The sequence below is a fragment of the Neopelma chrysocephalum genome, unplaced genomic scaffold (genome assembly GCF_003984885.1).
Source record: "Neopelma chrysocephalum unplaced genomic scaffold, ASM398488v2 Primary Assembly neopelma1_23b, whole genome shotgun sequence".
NCBI classification, from domain to species: Eukaryota; Metazoa; Chordata; class Aves; order Passeriformes; family Pipridae; genus Neopelma; species Neopelma chrysocephalum.
The window spans coordinates 3954780-3979945 of record NW_020897692.1 but is presented as its reverse complement, the minus strand read 5'-3'; the positions used below and the strand labels follow the sequence as shown (position 1 = coordinate 3979945).

General features: G+C 35.6%; 1 protein-coding gene across 7 annotated transcripts in view; it reads right to left on the bottom strand.

Moving 5' to 3' along the window:
- Positions 1 to 25166, bottom strand: part of EPHA7 (EPH receptor A7) — a 167991-nt gene that overhangs the window by 47050 nt on the left and 95775 nt on the right. The window lies entirely within an intron of this gene.

The window sequence follows — 25166 nt, the reverse complement described above, 5'->3', positions numbered from 1 at the left end:
TGACTGACTGCAATTCTGCTTAAAAAATAATCTGTCACACTATCTGATTATGACATGACTTGGTGATGAAAACAACCTCATTAAGAGACTAAGTCCACTCTTTTTCATTAGTTCAAACCTTTCTAGGACATTCTCTCTTTAGACCTGAAGTTTCCATACTTGGTCTTGACATTTTTGAAAGTGTGAGACAATTTAAGAAGTAGATCTTATGAAACAAAGGGGACACTGTCTTCCTCTGCCTCACACTCAGACATACATACATGCACACTGCATGCATGCACATATAGACATTAAGTTTTCTAATAAACATCAGCCACAAACAAGGACTTTTTGAAATTAAAAAAACCCCAACCCAATATACAGGCATTACAGAGCCATTGATTCTCACATAAAATGTTTAAGAGAGAATGTAATAAAATGTGAGAGACTGAAAAAGTAATTTGCTTTATCAGCTTATCTCATGTTTAACAAAAAAGATAGAAGATATTTTGCTGATGTGCAGCACCAAAGGAGGCCAAACATCACAGTTTTCCTCAAACATACACACTGCCTGTATGAATATAGAAGTCCTGTAAAACTCTAGTACTTATAAAAAGAACTATGGTGTTGGAACCATGCAGAATTTAATCTTGTTCCCATTCAGTTCAATGGCAATCAATTTTGCTCATACAAAACATAAAGAAAGAGAGGACCTGATCCTCAGCCCCCTACAGTTAAAAGCAAAATTACATTTACATGTACAAGGACTTGGTCTTGGAGCAGACTCAGGCACCGGAAAGGTGTCTGAGATAAATTTATTAGAGAGAATATATTAAAGATATTAGAGATTAAATTAGAGACAAAGTTATGTATATCTTTTTCAAGCACAGAATCTAGTACTGATTCTATACTGAAATGTTTGTTCGAACAAAAATTCTGAAAATTTTAAATCTTCTTCTAGGAAGAAAAAATCCCACCGTACTTCAGAACTGTATATAAAGCTTTCCATGGCTAGGCTTCGCGAACGAAGATTTGGGAAGGGCTCTACCCACGTTTCTTGCAAGCGCGTTGGTGGCTAAAAAGGCCAATACGAGAAAGGCATGTCCGGTTGCAAAAGACACAGCAGAAAGACTCCTTAGGTGGTATATTCTGCAAGGCTCGATTCTTTCTGCGTTGTCTTTTCTCCTCAAGGGTGATCCTGCGCGCTTTCTCAAAAGCATCAGCAGCGTTATAAATGGTTTGTCTCCAGGCCTCCCGACTGGAGGCCAGAGTAGACCAGTTATGGTGGTCAATATGGCCAAGGCTGAGTTGTTGCTTCAGGGAGTCCTTGTATCTTTTCTTTGGGGCTCCTCTCTTGCGGCAGCCAGTGGCAAGTTCACCGTAAAGCAGGATCTTGGGGAGGCGGTGGTCCTTCATCCTAGAGACGTGCCCAGCTCAACGCAGCTGTGTTCTCAGCAACATGGCCTCAATACTTGTGATTGCTGCCTGTTCAAGAACTGATGTATTGGTCACATAATCTGACCAGTGGATGTTTAGGATTGTACAAAGGCAATGTTGATGGAAGTGTTCTAGAAGACGCAGGTGGTGGCGGTAGATGACCCATGATTCGGAGCCATATAAGAGAGTAGACAGCACTATGGCTCTGTAAACACTGATCTTGGTACTTTTCTTCAAGTGTTTATTTCGCCAAACTCTTTCATGAAGCTTTCCGAAAGCACTGTATGCCTTTGCTAATCTGTTATCTATCTCCCCGTCAATCTTACCGTCCAAGGAGATGAGGCTGCCTAGGTAATTAAACTGTTGGACTGATTTGAGTTCTGATTGGCCAATGGTGATGTGGGGATGATGGGGGACTTCCTGAGGTGCAGGTTGATGGAGAACTTCTGTCTTCTTTAAGCTGACTTCCAGCCCAAAGAGCTCAGCAGCATCTGCAAAGCAGGATGTTAAACGCTGCAGAGCTGCTTCTGTGTGGGCAACAAGGGCGGTGTCATCAGCGTAAAGCAGCTCCCGGACAAGATGGTTTAAGGTCTTGGTGTGGGCCTTCAGTCGCCTTAGGTTGAATAGGCTTCCATCAGTACGATATCGTATGTAGATACCGTCCTGATCCTCGAAGTCTGCCGTGGCCCTTTGGAGCATCATGCTGAAAAAGACTGTGAATAGGGTAGGAGCGAGAACGCAGCCTTGTTTCACACCATTCTTTATTAGAAAGGGCTCAGAAAGTGTGTTGCCATATCTAACTTGGCCGTGCTGATCCTCATGAAGTGAGATGATCATTTTAAGGAACTTGGGGGGACAACCTAAACGTTCCAAAATCTGCCAAAGACCTTTTCTGCTCACAGTATCAAAAGCCTTGGTGAGGTCGACAAAGGTTACATAGAGACCTTTGTTCTGTTGCACTTCTCTTGCAGTTGTCTGAGAACAAATATCATGTCTGTGGTGCTCCTGTTGGCTCTGAAGCCACACTGACTTTCAGGTAGAATTCCTTCTGCTATAGCAGGTATTAGTCTGTTCAGGAGTATTCTTGCCAGGATTTTGCCAGCAATGGAGAGCAGAGTAATACCACGGTAATTTGAACAGTCTGATTTAGTACCTTTCTTCTTATAGAAGGTGATGATGACTGCATCACAAAGGTCTGAAGGTAGTTCGCCTAGTTCCCAACAGCGCACCACAAGCTCATGAAATTTAGCATGGAGTGCAAGGCCCCCATGTTTCCAGACTTCGGGTGGAATTCCATCAACCCCAGCTGCCTTGCCGATTTTCACCTGCTGTATGGCCTTGAGGGTTTCTCCTAAAGTGGGGGCAGCATCCAATTCGTATTTCACCGGTTGTTGTGTGATGGACTGAATTGCTGAGTCTTGTACTACATAAAGCTTTTACTACGTAAAATAATGTACAGATTCTGATGATGTTCAAATAAAACAAAATTCTTACCCCAAGAAACAAGCAGTTGAACTTCACTTTCTCTAGGTAATTTAAATAACATAAAACATCTAGAAGGCACACTCCAGTATCATTAAATATAAAACCATAATGATTAAAATAAAAATATCTACAGTACAATCAAGAAAATAATCCTCTAAAAAATTAAAATTGGATTGTTAACTTCTTAATGAAATTTTGAAGTTTCTAGCTTTTTTAAAAACTTAAAACATGTAGGGTTTTAAATTAAATTTATTTACATTTTATTAGAGGCTCCAAGAGTCCATGAAAATTAGGGATTGAAGCCATGCATGATAATTTTCATTATGAACTATATGTTGTATATAATCAATGTAATCAAAGTTGAAGATCTCTTTATCTAAGCTGCCTAACTGATAAAGTCGTAGAATTGTATAAGGCAAACACCATGGGTTGATGCACAAAGCCAGGATCATTCTCTTTCACTCCCTTTGCATTGTCTTTCTAAAGGCTTAGACATTTTCACTCTTTAATTAGTGAAACATACTTTTTTCGTAGCTAAGACTCCAGAATGCAGCAAACTAATTTACTCTGTCTAGTTTTCATTGCCATGATGAACTAGTTGTCTTCTTTGTCTAAATGAGTACCACAGCATCCTGAATGAATTTCAGAGAGGTCATTATGTTTCATGTATAATTTTCAATCTCATCTAGATAAATGTTTTTCAAATTGCTAATCTTACATTTTTAGATGTTCGAAATTGTTAATGTTCGTACTTATCATGAAACAATTTTGTATTACCTCGGTCACTGGAATTTGTTCTCGACATTTGCTACTTTTTGGTTTTGCTTATGAATTTTTTTCATTCCCTTGGCCATAGTAGTCATTTTTTTAAAGCAGTGAAGCAAAATGAACTTGTTTCCTTTTATTAAACACGTACACCGAGTATTAGTTAACTCTGTATGTGGGGAAGGAACAGCAATGCAGAGGAGGAGGAACAGAGAAAGGGGGAAGATTTTAATTGGTGAAATGAAATATACTATGTGAGATTCCTACTTAGTACATGTACAAAGTACACCACAAACAGGAATATTCCATTCTTAAAGAATTTCCATTAAAAATAAAATACCAGTGATTTATCAACATTGCAAGACAGCATTCAAAACTCTTAAATAAATGCTCTCGTAAAGATATTCCCCGTCAATTACTACTCATTTCACTCAAGACTGGTCAAAGATTGGTTTGTTTTTCATTTGAAAAGTGTGCTACCTTTCATTGGTAGGAGAACCACACGAGGAAGAAGAGGAGTCCAGCCCTACAGACTGCATTGTGTTTGTAGCTCTGAAGACAATCATGTTGCATATAATTCCCATATCACATGAGATTTCTAAAATGCAGTGTGCTACCTAACCTTATGCTGTGTCCTCATGTTTGTCAGGGGAAGGAGGGAATCGTTAAACTGACTGAAGCCAGAGTATTCACCTCTGGCAAGGTACACCCGTTTGTTGTCACTGCAAAGAAATCTCTGCAAACTAGAGCAACTAGATAAGCCAACCTATTGATGTGAGAAGCTGGATGTTTATGCTATCTTTATGCTGCCTTTTGGGTTGTGTTTCTTGATCTGTGCTTAATGAGACTGTACAGGTCAGAAGCATTTTGTTCTTTATTCTAGTATAATAATTTCCTCTGTATTCTCTCCATGGCTTTCTTACAGATGGTTTTGCATTCATATTTTATTTGTTCTGGCTTCCTGACACCTGTTTTTAAGCCTTTAGCCAACTTCTCATTGCCTATCTATGTTAATTAATTAACAACCTTTTCATGGTTTTGAAACAACTATATTTGAGCAAGCTTGAAAATGAGTTAAAGTATATAATTCATCCTTAAATAAATAAAAGATAAAATAGTGTACTACATTACCAAAAGAAGATAAATCTAAAAAAACAGGATTAAAAATAACATTTCTATCAAAACAAATAACAACAACGATAATAATAAACAACAAGTATTTCAGTTTTCTTTTTTAGTAATCTACTTCTTGCCACTGCATCTCTAACAAAGTCTTTCACAACAAAGACACTTTTACAACATTTCTAGACAACTAAGTACCCAGTCCTGAATGACTTGAGCCTGCATAATCCCTACTGTATCACTTCATGTTACAAAGAAGCATCACTTGTCAGAATCATTATTTCCATAATATATTACACCAGGGGATACAGGCTGTTCAAAACACCGTTTGCTATCAACTTTTTTCTGATATACCTCATCTCTTCTTTTGCTCCTTCCTGCTGACACAACATCCAATGCATCAAACACACACAGCCTCTCAGGGCTAACGGGCAGATGTACCTACACACGTTGCATAAGAAAGTACTTTGAGAATGACAGGCCCTCAGCACACTCATTCACCTTTTTAAATGCTTCAAATATACCATTCAGCAAAAGGAAAAATTGATTTTCCCCAGGTTTCAACATCACAGCCACAGAGAAATATAACTCTGCTGGGTTTTTCTGATAAAGCCTTCAAGTTATATAGATTTCGAGCCAGTCATCATTTTCAGATCAAGTTATAGAAAAAGTTAAAACTGAGGTGACAAAAAGAGCAGGATATTCCAAGGATATATTCTGTTCCAGAGAGAATACTGAATTGGGTAGACTGATGTGTTACATCCATAATACTAAGTCAAGCATATGGTAGATTATTAACATGTGCAAATATTAGGTATAGAAAACTGCGGCAATTGTTTTGGAAAGCACTATATTTAGTTTAGAGTTCTCTGAAAAAGTTATAATATTGCTCATGTCTTTAATCTCTATCCTTCTCTGGTTCTCCAGACTAACATTTTCCTTGATCTACAGTGTGCCTTCCAGAAGACAAAAGAGAGTTGCAAAATTAAATTTTCTTCACTTTGTATCAGAACAACAATTAAAAAAAATCCCATCCACCAAAAACCCCTCAAACAAAATATAACAACAACAAAACCAAACCAAACCAAACCAAAACCAAACAAAACTGCCAAACACATGAAAAAAGTCAATTAAAATGGAAAAATGAAAATATGTAAAGCTGACTTTTACATGTAAGAGGAATTTGGCATAATGTACCCATTGCTAGCATGAAATCAGCTGTATACATATTCTTATTGAAAATAGATAATTCAGCAAAAGAAACATATCAATCAATTTCTCAGAGATTTCTGAAAGTCCTGAATCTTGAATGTGTCTCAATTCCATCAACAGCATTGTTTGTGGAGACTTTTAATTTGATACTTTTTTAAAAGTGTCTCTAGAAGCAGCATCCTGGATGTTTAGTAGTTTATGTGTAAGAAACAAACTACTTAAAATCCTTAGAAATAAGCATTTCAATCCTGCAGGCACACTTCACACAGAAAGTTTCATAAATGAACATGAGTGCAGGACTAAACCCTATATAAAAAATGCCACCAAAACTATATTTGCAACTCCAGTTTCATGATTTTTCATACAACGGCTAAAGAGTGAATGGGCTACTAGCCTTCCTTAACCTCTTTTTGTATTTCTTTATCTTATAATAGTAATAACGTGCTGAAGTCAATCTGAGTTTCATCTTGTACTTGCCAAAATCAGCAATAACACTGTCATTTTAATGCACAGGACCTTTACAGCACTTCCTGAAGGACAAAACCTCTTGGGTTTTGGCCTCTTTTCTTGTCATATCACAAAGATATGCAACAATCATTCAAAACCACTAGCTTTTCATACAGCAGCAATGAGATCAATTTTACATCCCTGTAAAACTGTATCTTAGGGTCCAATAGAAGTTTTATATTACATGAAGCTTTACACCATTTTTCTGCAACACTGTTCTACAGCAGTTGGAGGATGTTTTGAGTATTGAGCCCAAAAGGGACATTGCTAACAGATGAAAAGCATGGAAAAACAGAGATATCAGCATCCCAATGGTTACAACCTATTATTTCTTTTTTAAATGTCTTCGCTGTCTCCTTTCTCAGTAGAAATCTTTAGATAACAGAGTTGCTTTGACTCTACATCGATTTTAAGTGAGACTGGAATCTGGCATTTTACCAACAACAAATGTAAAATGAATCCATGTGTCATTATACATATATATATATATATATATAAATAAAATAGTAGCAGAAAATTATACTATTGTTAGCTCTTAAAGGGTTATTCAGGAAGAGAGTACAAAACTCTCCATACTCCATACAGTCCTACACCCAGATTACCCAAAGGGCACCCTTCTGCACTGGCTTTTACACTAATTTGCTCCCAAGAGAAAGCATGTAAGTGAAGTCACAGCCTGGCCTCCTACCATGCTCTGGTTTGCTCTGAAGGGAAACTTAGATATCAGAATTGCTGAGTGGAAGGCAAACAGATTGCAGACCTCGAGGAATTGCAGTTACTGCTGTCAGGGGCCTGAGGGTCAGCATGTGGCATCACACTGGTTTTTGTGCTAGTCTGAAAAAGGATGCCTCAGGATACATGCCCTCACTTGCTTCAGGATACATGCCCTTGCATGCTTCTAAGGATCTGTCTGATGTACATGAAGTCACTTAAAACCAAACCTTGACAAGGGTTTGCAGATACTGGGCAAATTTTAACACTTTACAGTATAGATATTTCCCTTATTTAGATATTCTGTTTCTTAGAAAGATACAAAATCTTTTTGTCAGAAAAAGTTATATATGTACATAAAAGATATTATCTATATAGATTTTTTATTTTATTTATTATTAAAATTATTAAGAATTTCAGAGCACTGTAATACGGCACTCACTTGAGTGCTACTAAAGCCATATTAGAAAGCTGTCACAGTTTGTCCTTGGAATGCTTGGGAAAAAAATGCCTACATTTCACTTCATGTTTATACTAATACGCATGATAATTTTCATGTTATTCCATATGATAGTTCACGCAAAAAGATAACAGAAAAGACTAAGATGGCTCTTACATTGAAAAATATTAAATGTATTGATAGAAATTGATAAGATTTTCTGTTTTGTTAGAGTGTATTTCTCTCCCCTCAGTTAAGCCTCCACATGACAAAGCAGCCCACGATAAAAGGTTATTGAGTACCACTGTATTATGCCATTAGTACCCATTGCTTTGGATCAATGGCAGAGAAATTCCCCACTGTGTTTACAAGCTGTGGCATTCAAAAAGAGACCCAAATAAATCAGATGTTTTACACTAACAATATCCTATAGAGAAGTCATTTTAACTTCCTCTCTGACACACTACTTTCCGGCTCATAAAAATAACACAGTATGCTTACAGTGCTTTGTAAGCCATGAGCAAAGGCACACACAGTTCTCTGAGCCACTTGGGGATGTCCTGAGTACATGGTAACAGGCAAGGTAGTCAAGTAATACTTGAGTGAATTACTCCATTACATTTTTTGCCATTACTTTTGTGGTTGAAAAACTCTCTAAGTACCTGCCGGTCCACAGAGAGAAACAGAAGCAGTGGCTACCTGAATACTTTTGCACATCAATTAATAGAATCATAGAACATCCTGAGTTGGAAGGGACCTATCCAGAAAAAAGCAATAAATGGATTCAGATCTCCCCTAATATTATTAGCAAATTTCTAAGAAAGCTTATGGTCAAATAGCATTATCACCAACTATGTAGTGATTTACTAATTGCCCATATCTTTTATATATCTGATGCATTTAAAATACTTAATGGTTTGGTAATTCCTTCATCAAACTCAAAACTCAGAAGCTGGATCAGTTCTATAAGCTCTTTACTCTGGCAAAATTCTGGGGAGGGGAAAAAATAAAAAGAACCAACCAGAAAGAAATTAAACAGTTTAGAGGGATCAGGGCTGACAGCTTGTCTATCATGTTTTTTGATCTTTTTTATTTTTTTTCTGGTCACAGTCTACATCTAGATCCATTCTATGAACTCCCCTGTTTCTCCCGCATGACATTTGATACAAATATTACTGTTATGTCTGCATCTCATTTCTTCCAAAACTGGTGACTTGGGCATCAATCAGTGCTGAATGGATGCTGAGTTGCGCAACAAGTGGCAACATCGACTCCCAAGATATCCACAGCTCTTGTTTTGTGAATAAGTTTTGACATGTCAGGCACAAAACTCATTCTTACAAATGTGTTAAAGTAACAAACCAGCTTTACAAATAACAGAGAGGGGCCTTTGTTCTCCCGAAGCATTTGTTTTCCTTTGCAGAAGAAATATTTCTATGTTAATTAGCTTTTCTTTTGTCCTGTGTTCTTTTGCAATTCATCTTTCATAACTTTTTTTTTTTTAAGAGAACCATCTGCCACCAGCCTTGCAGTAAATCCTTGACACACAGATATTATTCTTCATTAAAGAAAACAAAACACCACAAAACTCCCCAAAGATGAGGATACTCTTTTCCCTGGTGGGCTACTCAGACACATTATGTTCTCCTTCTGTCTCCAGTCATCTCTGCTGGCAAGTGTCAATTACAGACATAGGTTTTAGGGAACAGAAGGATAAAACACAATTTACAAATACTTTCCTCTGGAAGCAGACAGGTGTAATGACTGAGACTGTTTTCTGTAATTGAATTTCATGCTGTCATTTACTCAATTCACAAATAGATGTCAGCTTTAAGGAAGCCACACAAGGGAAAAAAATCCAACAAAACCCCCTTAATACATTCTTATTGACACCGTATAAGCTAAGATTGCCGCTCTAGTTTGACTTCCCTAAAAAGTAAAAGTCACTTGTGCTGGAATGTATGAGATGATTTAGAACTGGCCTACAGACTAGTGTGATTATGTTTATTTAATGTAAGATGTCCAAGACATAATTGAATTCCAGCCCCATAACAAAGCATTTTGTTTCAGACATACCCAACCAATCTGGAAACAAAGTGCTATGTCAAAAAAATTAAAAGCAGTTGATCAAATATTAACAGAAAAGCACATAAATATTCTATAAAGATGCTAGCATAAAACAATAATTATTACTAAGCCAGAGGTTTAATCAAACTGATGCTTCCAAAGACATAATTGTTCAGTGGGGGGGAAAATTTACTAACATTTCTAAAATGTGTAACAACTTCTATTCCAGCCTTCCTGTGAAATGCATCATAATGGCACTGCTAACAATGGGCATATTTCTGAAAGCAACATGGGTAGTATTTGCAGGGAATGCTGGAAGAATTCCTTGCAAAAACAGTTTGCATTTTCTTTCACATTATGAGGTGTTCTTCTCCCAAAGAGTATTAAATCTCTAGATTTTAATCAAATGGATAAAGATCCATCTGGGAATCTCTGCTACAGTGATAAATATCAGAAGTAGTAAGCCTGAAGTTAGTGCCTATTGCACAGAAGGGAAAGTCATGTCCGTGAGGGGAAGGTCAGGCACAGCAGTCAGCCTATGACTCTCTCTGCCAGGGATTGTGGAAGAAGCAGTTTCACTGACCAGAGTGATGTCACCACTGGGGAGAACTGTCACTGATGTAAACACAGTATTCAAAATTTCCCTGGATGATAAAAATTCACATATATTGTGATGACCAAGAAAAAATTCATTTAATACAATGTTGATTGCCCCAAATGAAATAACTTTGGAGGTTTGCATGAGCTGTTCAAAAAATAATGCTGTACAAAAGCAGAGGAAAATCTTTGGGGTAACATATTTTGTAAAGTGAAGCTATTTGATTGATTTGAATATACAATATAAATTAACATGAGCCTAATTAACAGACAAAATTACTTTGGACATAATGCACATATTTAGTTAACAATAAAACCCAAAAATTTTGTAGCAAAATATCTTCAATTTGTTTATGTTTTACCTTTTTTTGACACCAGCAATATCATAATATAAGGACTTATGCAATGATATATGATAAACTGGTCCGTTTTTTAAAAAATATGTCCCTACTATCTATTACACAAAGAGTAAACTCTAAACATAATTTCAAAAGGATCTTAAATATTCGTCACTTTGAGTAGATATTGGTTCATAAATCTCCTTACTGCTCAAAGTAACCTTCGATTTGGGGGGATTTTTTTTGTTATTTGAGAACATGCTATGGTTCAACGCTTCTCCAGCTTTTGCTCATCGGAAGACTTTGCACAAAGACTTGTGTGATGCAGAAATTTATTAAGCTGGAAACACATCAATCATTTAATGAAAGAATTTACTATGTGGTATTAAAACTGTACAGAATCATCTTTTTTTCTTTTTTTTTTTTTTTTTACCCACTTTCTAGTGGCTTCACTTCCTTGAATGCTATGAGACTCTAAAGGAAACCCAAGTTCTATATCCAAAGGTTAACTTCTTGGAGATTTAGATTATGAAAATGTCAATTGAACAAATTATAAACCCATTTAGCTTTCTGATTAGTTCCATTTTTAGCACACCATTTAGGGCTCAATTCTGACCTCTCATCAATTATATTTTAGTTTAGCTGCATTGATTTTATCTAAGTTATCCTTGCTTTATACCAGTGGAAACAAGATCAGAATCAGGTCCTAAGTGTAAAGTAATTAAAAATGTAATTACCACAACTGATTATGCAACAAAGCTACATCATTAATTGGCTACAATTTTTTCTATTTTTTTAAAGAAAATATTACTATTGATTTGCCAATTTCAGAGAGATAGGTTTGTACTTTTTTATTCAGAAACAGTTCTGGATGGGATCCAGACAATCTAACTTAGGCACCTGGGTGCACCTACCCTTTAGGCAGTTACAGCATACATAAATTAAGTGATTAAGTACACCAAATAGCTTTGTTCCCTGTGACAGAGAGGTAACTGTAGTGGAAAGATCCAAAAAGAGAGCCTGCCTGTTTAAACTGAGACCTGTAAATTGTAAAACATCCTCTCTTTAAGACCTTTGAAAAACTTTCTCCACCAACTACATAGTGAATTTAGGCACTGATTTTAGAAAAAACAGATGACCTAGTACAGCAAATAAAATTGACATGTAACATTTACATACTTTTTCGGTGAGGTAAACCCTATCTTTCTCACACACTATCTAGAATTTCTTCCTTTCTCCTAAATTTTCCTTTGAATTTAAGGAGGTATATTCCATAATCCTTAAAGCACTTTCAGGTAATTAGTCTGGAGTTTGCTCTGATTTACCTCTCATGCAAATCTTGTAGGATCCAGGTTTCTACCTACACTAGTATGTCTAATTCCTGATGAGCCCAGAGGTACTTAAACAAACTACTCTCTAAATACTATGGCTACATACATAACTCCAACTTCACAATTGCAGAGAATCAATTTAATGCTGAAAATATTCCTAAGTAGTACTGAAGTTTGAACTAAAATTTTATTAGGAGAAAAAAAACCATGAAAAAACAAACAAACAAAAAAACCCCAGAACAACAGATTCTGGGTCTGATTCTCTTTCAATTTTTAATGGTGTTAATAAGTAGTGACTGCACTGATTCCTTTCATCCTGAACGTTGAACTTTAATCAACATCTAGGATGAAGGAGAGGAAAATGGAACTCTTTGCAGTAACACAAAACCATGCAATGATAAGTCAGAAAGGTTAAACTTAAAAAAAAAAAGAAAGGCAAACAAACCCCAAAACAAAAAAGCTGGTTCTTTTTTACTGCACATTTACTCAATATATTGGAAGAATAAGCAAAATGGCATAAGCATCCTTGAATAGTTTATTATGGTTCTATTTATCCAAAATAATAAACTTTTGATATGCTTCTCCATTCCCTCACTCATAGTATATTGGGAGAGCGAAGGGTTGGTCTGTCTTTCAGACTGCACACCACATATGCTGTTCTGTTAAATAAAAGTATGGAAAAATGGTGTCCACATCTTACAAGTCCTTCCAGGTTGTAAAGGATACAGCAAAGACACTGTAAAACTGGAATGTTACAAAAGCAATTAAACTTGAATCATAACGACAGCAGTATCCTGTGTCTTAATGAAAATTACTACTTTCCTACACAGACTGTGTAGATAATGTTTCAATTTTTTTTTTCTATGAGAGTTTCCAAGTCTATAGTAGAAATTACTGCTGCCTACATGTATGTATAGCACAAATGTTGCATTTGCCACCAACAATAAGAGACTTAAATTTAGTGATTCCAGGGCACATCACTAGTAGGGCATCTCAATTGACATGAGTGAGCCTAGTGTACAATATGGGTCATATTTAGATTAGTCAAAAAATACAACATAATTTAGACCAATAGTGTATTAAATACCAGAACGTGCAAGGTTGTATGATATGCAAACAGAAACAGAAATAGGACTGCATCCTCTGAAGGACAGTCTAATGCCTTATTAATTTGAAAAAGCTCTAATGTAATTATTCATACTCATAAATGTATTATAATACACTTATTAAGACGGATATACATCAGAATCATGAACATCTATAGCTTGTTTAAGGAAACAAGCTATCAATGAATATGGTCTCAGCACTGCTTACTGTAGGAAATGAAAAAAATAAATTATTGGTACTGGAATTTCCCATGATAATAAATATACTGAATGTTCATTACTCTCTCTTAAATGTTCATGTAAAAACCCTGAATTAGAAAATAGTTGTGCTAAACCACTTAGAAACTCCTCTTATTATCATTTAATGACAAAAATACCCAATCTATTTATTACCTAAGTATGAGTTTTTGTAGCTCTTTATGTGAGTTCCACTGAAAAAGCTGAAATAGTAGAGGGGTTACTCAACTAATCAAAGCTCTACTGTACATATGTTCAGGGATAATAAAAACAGAAAAAAAAATCCTCTTTTTTTCTAATTAGCCAGCAGTGGCTGAACTACTCATGAAATAAAGCTGGCAATCATAAGGGCACATCTTATTTTAAATCTCTACTTGAAGGGTTTATCTTTTTCTACCTTTTAATTTATTTAATCCAAACTAAACTAAAGGTTTATGAAATATAAAGTCAGTTAATATAGAGAGTCGTGGTACCTTTTTTTAATAACATTTGTATGCACAGGAACCAATCAGAGCTTCATACACGCAGTATGTGTGCAGTTTAAATAGAGTAACTACCTTCAAATGGACATGACTGCAAACTTATTTCAGAAGTGGAGCACACAACTGGCTTACCTTTATTAAAACAGGTTTTGCTGCATACATTACAGCATTCAAGGTAAACTACAATTCATCAGTAAATACAATTCTCCTTATATGAACAAAAATTCACACCCCAAGTGTTCAATACCTGCCTGGACTGATTCCACCTAATTTTTCACCAGAGATATTAAAATACAAGTCTGGTCTCATTAAGGTCCTTTCAATTAGCAGAGAAAGAGATGCTGTTGGTCATTCAGATCTTAGGCAAGCAAGTCTTAGATGGGCCTTTAAGCTAGATTGTTTCTCCAGGTGTGTCCTGAGATGGAACCTACATCTGAACCTACATCGACAACATAACTGGTAGGACTTTTTTTCATTCCACATCTTTCATAGGGTTTGGTTTTTTAATTATTTTATTATCATTATTTAATTTTAAATCATTAGTCTAATATCTGTTTTCTCTGATAGAAATACAGAGAAGCTAATTTCTGGTATTTGTCTCAATTTACTACCCACAGCTGGGACATACCCTCCCTAATTTAAACTCTTGAGTCTATGCAGTAAACACCAAAAAAACATTCCCAAGAAGAAATTTAATCAGGGAAAGGGGCTGCCCTAAATGGCCTACAGAGTGGCATCCTATCTGATACAGCTCAGACACCCAGCTAGGGAGGCTGGACTTCCCTCTGAGGGATGGCAGAAACACCTGCCACACTTCTTCAAGAGGTAAACAAAGCATATCCTTTAAAGAGTCTGGTTTACTTAGAGTTTAAAATTTGTGTCAATATGCAATACACAGCAAAGTTTGGTAGACGGAGTCTACCACCTACCCACCTTTCTGCTGCAGTCATTAACTTTTCTCCGGGATCCCTAGAAACCACTCTCACCCCCTAGATATAAACAGGCTTTTAAGTTTCTTCATTCTGTTTATGAAACACACATAAACAAAATATGTAGAAATACATTGTGAATAATGCACATTTGCGAGGTGTAACATGCAAACAGCTGGCCAGCTGACCAGCACAACAGCTGTACGTGTGTGTCTCAAGCGACTGCACTCAGCCTGAAGTTACAGGATCACCCCAAATTCTGCTTAAACACTACACTTTACTGTACAGCCAGTCCATCCAGATTACTTACTCCAGTGTTAAGTATGCACTTCTCCCCTTTTAAATTCTGCTGAAAAACTGCTTGCAAAAGAATTTAAAAAAAATAAAAGAGATCATCAATATGGTATTTTAAAGTACGTAGAATGTATTTTATATGTATATATATTTAACATATAACTATTTAATATCAAGTTAGGTTTCAAACCATCCCACTCCCCCCAAAGAAAACCAAACCAGGAAAGAAAATACAAATCTTCAGCATTTTTAAAGAAGACTGATTAAATTAGTGTGAAATTATCCTTTTTGTTCCTTTCCTTTAATTTTCATACTAGTCCATAGCTCAGGGAATATTGCACAAGAAGGAAGAAGGAAGGGAAAAGGAAAGTTTGTGGTTTTTTTCAATCAGTGTTTTCCTTCTGAGAAATCTGATTCCTGCATCTGCCTCATTGACTTCAACATGCAGAAAGCAAAATCTGGAAAAATTTTGGCCCAGCCCTGACTGTATAACAGTAAGTGAGGTGCCGTGACTGATCTCGAGTACTGGCTCAGTAGTTCCAGAAGGTCAGGAATGCAAGCAGCTGCCTAGAGTTTAAAGGAAGCTTAACTGTAGGGGAAAAAAACCCAACAACCAAACAAAAACAACCCAAAAAACCCCATTTTAATGACTTAGCAGAGGCTTACAGAAGGTTAAGCTGTCTGCATAGATACAAACAATAACAATAAATATGTTAAAGAAATTCTCCTTACCTATAGAATATCAATGTTTATCAGAGGAGCTTTATCTTGTTCTTAACAAGCTGAATCATGCAAAAACAAGATCAGTAAGGGAGAATGCCTTTAAAGCTACATGATTGTATAATGAAAATTACTTTGAAGAGCTGGCTATGTATTAATGGAGAGTTAGCAAACTGTCCCTCCAGGCGCTGGTGACATTAGGCAGTTCAAAATACAGTATTTCACTCGAAGCACATCTGACTCATTCTATTGGCATAAACATCACATGTTTAGCATTAACTGCTTTTACAACCAGCTTTATAAATATAGTTTGCTTCCCTTTCCAACAGCTGTCTTCTCCTTTCTTTTATTGTTAATATTTTTGCCTGTTACTTTTGCCTCTGACAGTTTGACAGTTATTACCTTAAGACATTGCAGGTGTTCTTTAGTTCTTTTCAAAGAAACATTTAGGTACCTAAAGCCCTCAGCACATTAACAGGTGACTAATTTTTAATGGTACATGTAAAAAGATCAAAGGCAGAAAATACAAATAAAAATAAAAGGTGACAGGAGCACTTAGTGTTTTTTAAAAATCTAGTGGTATTATTTTTATGGTGAAATGAAGAATAACCTAATCACTGGCATTTTATAACAGGGCATTATAACACTCAAGTTATATCAAATGGAAGACGCTACTCTCTTAATTAGGCTACTAATCAGCAGAGTGAAAGGTGGATTGACAGTGTTAACACTTGCTCAAGGTACAGATTTCGAGATTGTCACCAGTTATCCAGATAGTGGCAGTTTTGCAGGAATGCTAGTTTTACTTAAACAGCATTCTTTGCCCAAGTCATTCTGTGACTGAAAGTAAACTCCCTTATTTCCTTTGTTTCTACAGCAAATTCCCTCTGTCAGGAATCAGGACCTAGGAAGAAGGTCTAGAAATGTCCCCTAGCCTGTATCAGCTTCTCCTGGATTGTCTGAATGAAAGTTGATATGGACAAAACTCTTTCTCTTTCCAGAATAAAGCAGACAAGAGAAGAAGGAAGGCCAGCCTTCCTTCTATATATCTTTTATCCTACTATCTCTTTCCTATGAACGCATGATGAGACTGATTTGAATTTTTTCTTTATAGACTTCCTGTCTTCTTTCCACCTTCTCTTATTTTGCCTATATTGAAATTGACTCAACTATGATTAATGTTGTTTCACGCACTCAAATGCACTCAAAATTTTCAAATAAAGTTGTGATGTCTGAATAACAAAATGTTAGAGCTTAATGTAGCCTAAATTCCACAGAATTTGCAACATGAAATGAGGACAAAGACTTTAGGTGTCTCAACTGTGGAAGAACAAAAGAGCATAGAAAAGACAACCTTCTTAAATATAGCAAAATAATGTAAGGAAGGCTATATCCAGTCACTAGAAGGATGGATATGAGGTGTGACCCAAATTTACATATAGTTTAGAGCAACCTCAGGAAGTTATACTTCTAGGGCTCCTCTAATATTACTACAGTAAACCTTTACTTAACTGTATTTAACTGAAACTTACATAACTTAAACTTTTACTTACAACAGAAAATCTTACTACGGAAGACTTTTCTCTGTGATGTTTGCCCATGGTAGACAAAGAGAAGGATTAAAACTTACATACATAAATCAGGAACGTACTGGCATTGAGTGGTTTGTTTAAGAGAAAATTATGTTTGAACAGAGATTGTCCAAACTGGATTCTTTTGTACATCCTAAAATTATCTTTTATCCTTTTAATTGCAAATGGTAAATTCTGTTTAAAATAATAAACAGGACATGGTACTCCTCTCCATCCCTCTCCGTTTTGGAACAATGACCTAAATCTAGTTAGTAGATAGCATCCATACTACCAGCCTGCATCCCCCAAGGGACTGGAAAGTACGTGATAGAGCGTGTAGGGCCTGAGAAAGAGGCCCCAAAAGTAGAATGCTACTAAGGGCTGGAAAAACAAATTAGGTCTTCTCATCATTAGAATCATGTAGCCTGGTGTTAAATCACAGATCTAAATGTTAAAATAAAGAAAATTATGTGACTAGAATAAAGAAGCAATCTTAATGAAATTAATCTTTGTCCTCTTTCTTTTTCTTCTAACTCTTTTGTCATGGTATTCAAACACAGTTTTCTTCTAAATAAATTTTATGTGTCTTTTTTCAAATTCTCAAAAGTTTTGTTTTTTCAATGTAGTTATTTTGAAATTGCCAGTCTTAACAATGGTTTATTTAATGCACTCTGCAAAACTATTTCTCTCTTAGACATATACTTTTATTCACTAACTTGGTGTTTCCATCTTTTACTTTCTAAGTTTATTTTACTACTTGAATTCTTTCACAGCTGTGAGGTAAACAACAACCTCACTATGTATACCAGGATACAGCTTTTTAACTCAAACTCTCTGGCAATGAGGGATGCACTATGGTCTTTCATTCAAGATGTATGACCTGGCACTTTTTTGTTTGTTTGGTTAATGTATTTTTTGGTCTACCTGATTCATTGGAGCATCAGCTGTGAACAGAAGCTAATACACCTGTTTTGTTTTTACTGCTCACCAGTTAAATAATTCTGCTCACCAGAAACAATCAATACTATAAATGACTTGTGCATTAATGACATTAAAGAAACCAAAAAGTGTTAAACTGATGACCCTCTAATTATCACATCTTTATTGAGGCATTGGCTGCATATTTATAAATGCTGTTGGACTTTTACATTGAAAGGACACTGATTTTTGCCAATTAATGAATCTCTGTATTCTGACAGAATACTATCTTTCTTGAGCTAGATACAGATTTCTGATTACACAGAGATGTTCTTGGTAAAACACTGTAATTTCTCACTTTAATGTTCTTTTATTCATGAGAAATCGTGAACTGAATTTGGTGGGATAATTAACATCCCCTAACCAACCAATAATAAATATCACAAAACAAACAAACAAAATCCACCAAAGTGATGCTGATAATACAATAAATCACTACATTATATTTCCTTGACAAAAAAAAAAAAAGGTAGTATGTGCATGTGAAGACAATCCTGAGTTTTGCAATACAGGTTTTATAGCAACCAGCTGCTATCATAGCAAGTGTTTATCTATTTTAAATAGGTTTTCTCATTTGATAATGTAAATTTTCATTGTCATAATTCCACTTAAAATATGTATCGTTTATTAGCATTTACTAAAACTTTCAGTGAAATACTAGTTTTGAAGCATATTGATCAGAAAAAATATGGAAAGCAAGGAATTTCATTACTAACAGAAATACAGCCACCTTAGGTGTCAGAGATTTTCATCTAAAATGGAGCTTGGGAACTGAAGCACCTTAAGCATCAGCACCTTAAGCATCAGCATCTGCCCCAGTGATGGAAGGTGTCTGGATGCCTCATTGTCTAATGTTGACTTCAGACCAGAAAATCCAGGTTCACCATCATGCAACTTTAGGCTCTAAGTGACACATCAAAGTTAAAAATAAAATCTCCAAGACTCCTTAGATTAAAGTTACATTCTGATCTAACATCCTATGTCTTGTTCTTGGATTCCAAGAATAGAGTTTAAAAAAACCTCCCAACTTTATCACCAGCATACAGACTTCTGGTTAGGTGCTAAACTTGAAAAGCTCTAAACCAAACTTATACAAATATATGGTCCCAGGGAAGTCTGGAAAAGCAGGTGTTTTTCAAAATATGATCTACTGTGCGATTCCAATCTCCATTGGCCAATGCTTGCCAGAAAGGTCAGCAAAGCTTGCATAAGGGATAAAACACAGCATGACAGAACACTGAGCAACAGCCTAACAAAAAGATGTTTCAGACTGGAATGACCAACACTTACTCTCTCATTATTTTCATTGTTTTTCTTTTTTTTTGTTTTGTTTTGTTTCCTTCCTCCTTCATTTTTAACTATGGAAATGGTGGCATCCCTTCCTAAAAACCAGGTGAGAGGAGAATTCAGGGCACTCAGTTCACAGTGCTATTCCTGCTTTAAAAGCTGTTCAAGTGTAAACATCAACTTAGTGATATACACTAACAAGAAGCAGAGAAACAAAATCATGACCTCACTGTCTCTGTCTCTCTCTTTCAAATAGGTTTATTCCTCTGTAGATGTGGACTTGGCCACAGCTCAAGGAGAAAATGCTTCTGCCACTCAAAGAAGCTGTCTCATAAATGCCATTTGAACATTTGCTGCTTGTATGACTTTAGATTACACAATGCTGAATATTAAATGCTCAGTTTTTACTTATTAATTACACTCACATATTCTTGCTATTTCTTTTTACAGGTTAAAGTCAATTTATAGGAAAATAACTAGAAGTTCTGCATTGCGAGGAAAACTTATGATGTGTTTTAGCAACTATTAGTATTGCCTGTGAGAATTACTCTGGAATGAAACTGAGTGTAAGGAGCTGGAGCACCACAGGAATCATCAGTGTGTGGGTGAGACAACCTGATACTTCTATATCACAGCTGTGTATGAAATACCTTCCCTTAATTACAGACACTTTTTATTCACCAAAAATGAATCTTGCTCTTGAGATCCAGCCACTTGATGCAGAAGAGGCTTTCAAAGGCAAAAGAAAAAGTGTTTGCCATTATTTTATTTTAAAAGTGAAGGCCTAAGGGATTCTTTTTCTACTCTTTTTTTTTTAAATATAGACCTTTTCCATGGGGATATAAGGTTAATTTTTTAGCTGAAACAAATCAGTAGAGTGACAGGGCATGCTAAAACTTAATTTCTCTTTGTGTATTACATCTGTAAATTGTTTTGGTTTTGTGCACAATGAACAAGATTAAACCGTGTTATACAACTTCCTTGAATTACTAATTCAGACCAAAATTTAAAGTCACATGTTCTGATGTTACACATAGGATTTGGTTTTCTTCATTACAACACGATTTTTTTTTTGTTAATACAGTAATATAACTTAAAACTCTTTAGTAGTAACTCAGTGTTTGCTTCATAAGGCATACATCTGTTACACATGTACATATTGAAATATTAGGGTATTTTTTGAAAAGAAAATTCTGCACTACTATAAGTCACATGATTCATAATACTATGATTAAAAAATAAGCACTCTAGAGTACCATTCAATACTTTGCAATATCTGTTATTTCAGCTAAGTTGTCATTGTCACAAGAATATTTCCCAGGTAATAATTTATATTCTTTTAATAGTAAAACTATTCTAATATTAGTACTGTTTCTTTAAAAAACCACACAGCAATCAAAAATTACTAGCATAATGACTTGTTTACATACTACAAATATTTTTTTCTGGTTTTTACTGTGAGGTTTTAAACCTGAAGTCTGGTTAAATGTGTATTTCATTTTTGACTTAATTTCCTAATCTAAAGTTCAAAAGCTGTGTAACGTTTTCTCTGCCATGTCTAATAGAAAAAAAAAGTCTAAGGCAGAGATTTAGGAAAGAAGACATGGGAAATGTGTGTCAAACCAGCAGATAAAGATTTTCATCTAAAATGGTGGAAAGAAATTTGAAGAATCTCTATTGTTATCTAGACAGAACCATTGTAAAATGGCATAATAAATGAGCATGTCTTAATTACTCAGGAAGTTTCTGAAATTAGAATCATAAAGCTGTCCTTCAGAGTAAGGACATTTGTCTATTTCACTGTGCAGGACGTTGGAAGGAGTGGTAAACAGGGCATTAGCATTTCACCTTGTCCTTGGCAAAGCATGCCATTGTTACTTAGAGTAAAAGCTTTTTGGGTTAGAAAATGTATTTTTATTTGTGTTTCTACTGACTAATGTAGTCAGCCTGAAGTCTGACGGAAGCCTTTCTATGCTATTCCAAAAGAAAAGAAAAAAAGTCTGCAAGAAAAACAAACGAGCAAACAACAAAAAAACCAAACCCCAAAATCAAACCAAAACAAAAAAAATAACCAAACCTGATAATGACACTGTCTTTCAGCTAGTTTGGTAGCAGAGTTTTATATGGCCCCGCAGATGACAGATAATTTTAAGTATACTTCCAAAAACTGTGTGAAAAGTACTGTAATTCCATGGATTTAATAAGATATATTCATAGCAGAAAAATAACAGAATTATGTCTACCTTCCCTTGCTTTATACATAACTCACTGCATCCTCTTTCTTTATCAGAAATACCTGCATGAAACAAGATAGGATATCTCTATTTCCATCTTGGTTAGCAGGACTCAGTCCCTCAGAAAAATCATAAAGTTGATTTGTGACACAAATTGTTACAAATAATGATCCGTACAACAGTTCTTAACAGATTTTGGAGAAAAGGTTTACAATAAGCCTGGAAAAGATGGGTCATAAGCAGAAATAGCTTAAAAATATTTAGAAAAATATGAAAATGGAGCAGCAAATGGGATAAAATTCATTTAAAGCTAGTTCCAGTAAAGGCACGTTTTCCAAACCTGTGTACCACAAGTATGCTATAATAATTCATATTCAATTTCTCTGAATATTTATAACGTACTGGCAGAATTCCTTTCTTATTCTACCATTAATAATCAATAATGTTAGTGGTATATCCACACAGTGGTAATACCAGTAGGGCATGGTAATGACAATAGTGATAGAATAAATCTTTTAATATTACAGTAATGATTTTTTCTGGTGGCTCCTAAAGTGTGCTTAAATTATATAAAAATATAAAGAGAATGTGTGCAATATTTAACATTTTCCATTATTCTGTGTTTGCAGAACTCATCAAGATAAATGTTTATGAACACCTGCATAACACTCAAGAAGGCATAACTCCATAAAAGGTCCATGCAAAACATGTACTGTCCAAAGACATGTACTTATGCCAGATCAAAATGGAATTTTGTCAAAAATATTAATAAGGCAAAATAATAATCAATAATCACTATTTCCTTGCCAAAATTTCAACTCGGTTATTTTGCTGCAAGTTTTGTTCAAATAAATATGTGTATATAAGTAAGTCATAAAACCCCGCAAATTCCACCCTTTCACTTTTCACTTAATACAAAAGACTAATTTTTTTTTTCAACGGTCTGGTATTCTTCTTCCAAAAACTACTAAGGAAAAAAAACCAGAAAATGCATCAGTCTGAAAAATTTTAGCCAAAAATTAAGAGCTGTAATGGAAATGCGTAAGCAACTATACACCTAAATGACTTTGCTCTATTTTGTTTCTTATCTGTACCCACATCTAGACTAGGACTATCATGAAAGTAAATATGTTTAAGGCAGCTTTGACTGCTTAAAAACCAGTTTCACTTGGAGATGCTTGGCATTGATCCTGTAGCACTGAGTGTTTTAAACTTTTGTCATTTGAAGAGTATACATGCTCATGGTCATATTTAATCATAAACACAGAAATGAGGTACAGAAAGAAAACTTTTCCTCTTAGTACAGAGAGTATAGAAAACAAAAAAAAAATACTATGATAACTTTTTTTTAAAAAAGAAATATTAAAAATAAACATCAATTTTCATTAACCGTATCTAGTCATAATTGACAATGAGTCAAGTATATGTAAAATTATATAAACCCATGTAAAATGTAAGTAAAAAGGATAACGTTTGTTAGCTAATGAGCTTTACTTTCTAATCTGCAGAGCTGTTGAAAAGAGAGGCATTTCAGAGCAAACAAAAGTCCACCATATGGTGCAAGGAAAGACGCATAATAATTAACCCCTAACAAGGGAAACGCTGCATGCAATCAGCTTATGAATTCTCTTCACATTAGCTAGATTTCAAATGGTGACATAGTTTTAAACAAAGGGAAATCTGGAGATGCTCCAGCAGCCCTCCTCAGGCGTGCTATGGCTCTGGTATCTCTCTGTGGATCAACAGCTCTCTCTCCTTCCAGGCTTTAAGGCTGTGGTGAAAGATTTTGATTTTTACATCTTCATAACTTCTGTACAAATGCTTTGTTTTGATTCTGTAGCATAGATGGGTGAAAAAGAGGAGCACAGTGAAGAGGCGGAATGCTTAATCAGCCTTTGGAGCATGCTGCAGTTCAGTGATCTGACTGCCTCCACATGCAAACAGAGGGACAGGAACAGGAGCCCCAGATCCTGGGCTGCCAAGTGGGCCATGCTCCTTTTTCTGCTAATATATTTATTGAAGGTATGTGTGATCTTTGACCAAAATACAGTTGTTTGCATGAGAACACAGAGGGGATTAAATGATTGCTCCTACTCCTTACCTGAGGATGGCATCTAGGCTACAGCACAACAGCGGGAAAAAAACAAACCAAGAGCTTTTCACAATACAAATGCATTATTGCATCCTCACTTTACTGAAACACTTCAAGTATGATGAATTTTCAGGATGTCTCTGAGCTTTCGATATTACAAGCAGGAATCTAAGAAAAGTAAATTTCTAAGTGTCAAGGTATCAAAATTAAAACATCTGCAGTAACACCAAATGGTTAAACTACAGTAAGTTTTGCTAGATACATCTGGATTATAAGTGCAAATGAAATGTCATGCTAGTCAACTCTAGCAAACACTGTAAAATTACTGCTACTAAGAGACATGTAATTTCTTACTAGTTTTCTGGTGTCTACCAGCAGGGACATGTTTTCTGGAAAGCAGGTCTATGCACTTTGACAGATGGGAAGGAGAACATGTTTTTTTTTTTTAAGAGGATGAAAATTCTTTGTATTCATGAAAATGTTGAAAACCTGTTTGCAGCTCTTATATTTCAGCATATTTCCTTATGAAAGTTGAAGAGAAATGGGGTGGGGGGAGATGCAGGATCTCATTTCACACAGCATAAACAGACAAAGTGAGAGAGAAGCTTTCTAAAGATACTGTTTTAAAAGAGACAAGAAAACAGGATTGAAGGCACAAAGAAAGTTGAAGGGGTGCAAGTATACAATATATTCTTTATCTTCCATGAAATGGTCACTGTTTTGAAGCCTTTGAGGCTTAATCACTAATGAGTGATGTGCCATATGATAACTCAAAGCTCTGTCTCAGGATCTACCCACACCAAACCTTTATTAGTCCTGGAAATTAGAACCTATTTCTCAATGGCTCACTGAATTGAACTCGCATACACTCTTCATTACCTGCTCTGGCAAGTGTGAGAGCTGTGAATAAACCCAAAGACAAACCTATACAAGCACTGCCCTTCATTAGCAGGAAGTTTTAGAAAGAAAAATGTGACTTCCATTACCCCTTCAGACTAAATCAGAATTAATCCAGTTTGTTTTGAAGCTAAAAAAGGAAAACAAAAACACACAGAGGAGGAAAGAGGAAGGGAAAAGGGGCAATGCAAGACAGGGAAGGTAGATGAAAGAAGAGAGAGATAGAATCAGCAAACTCATAGCTGTGAAATGCTGGCCTGCAGATTAGTATAGCCCAATCTGCAACAAATTCAGGATGTGATCTGCTCCAGCCTCAACAATGAAATCAGTTTGAATGCCACTTTATAAA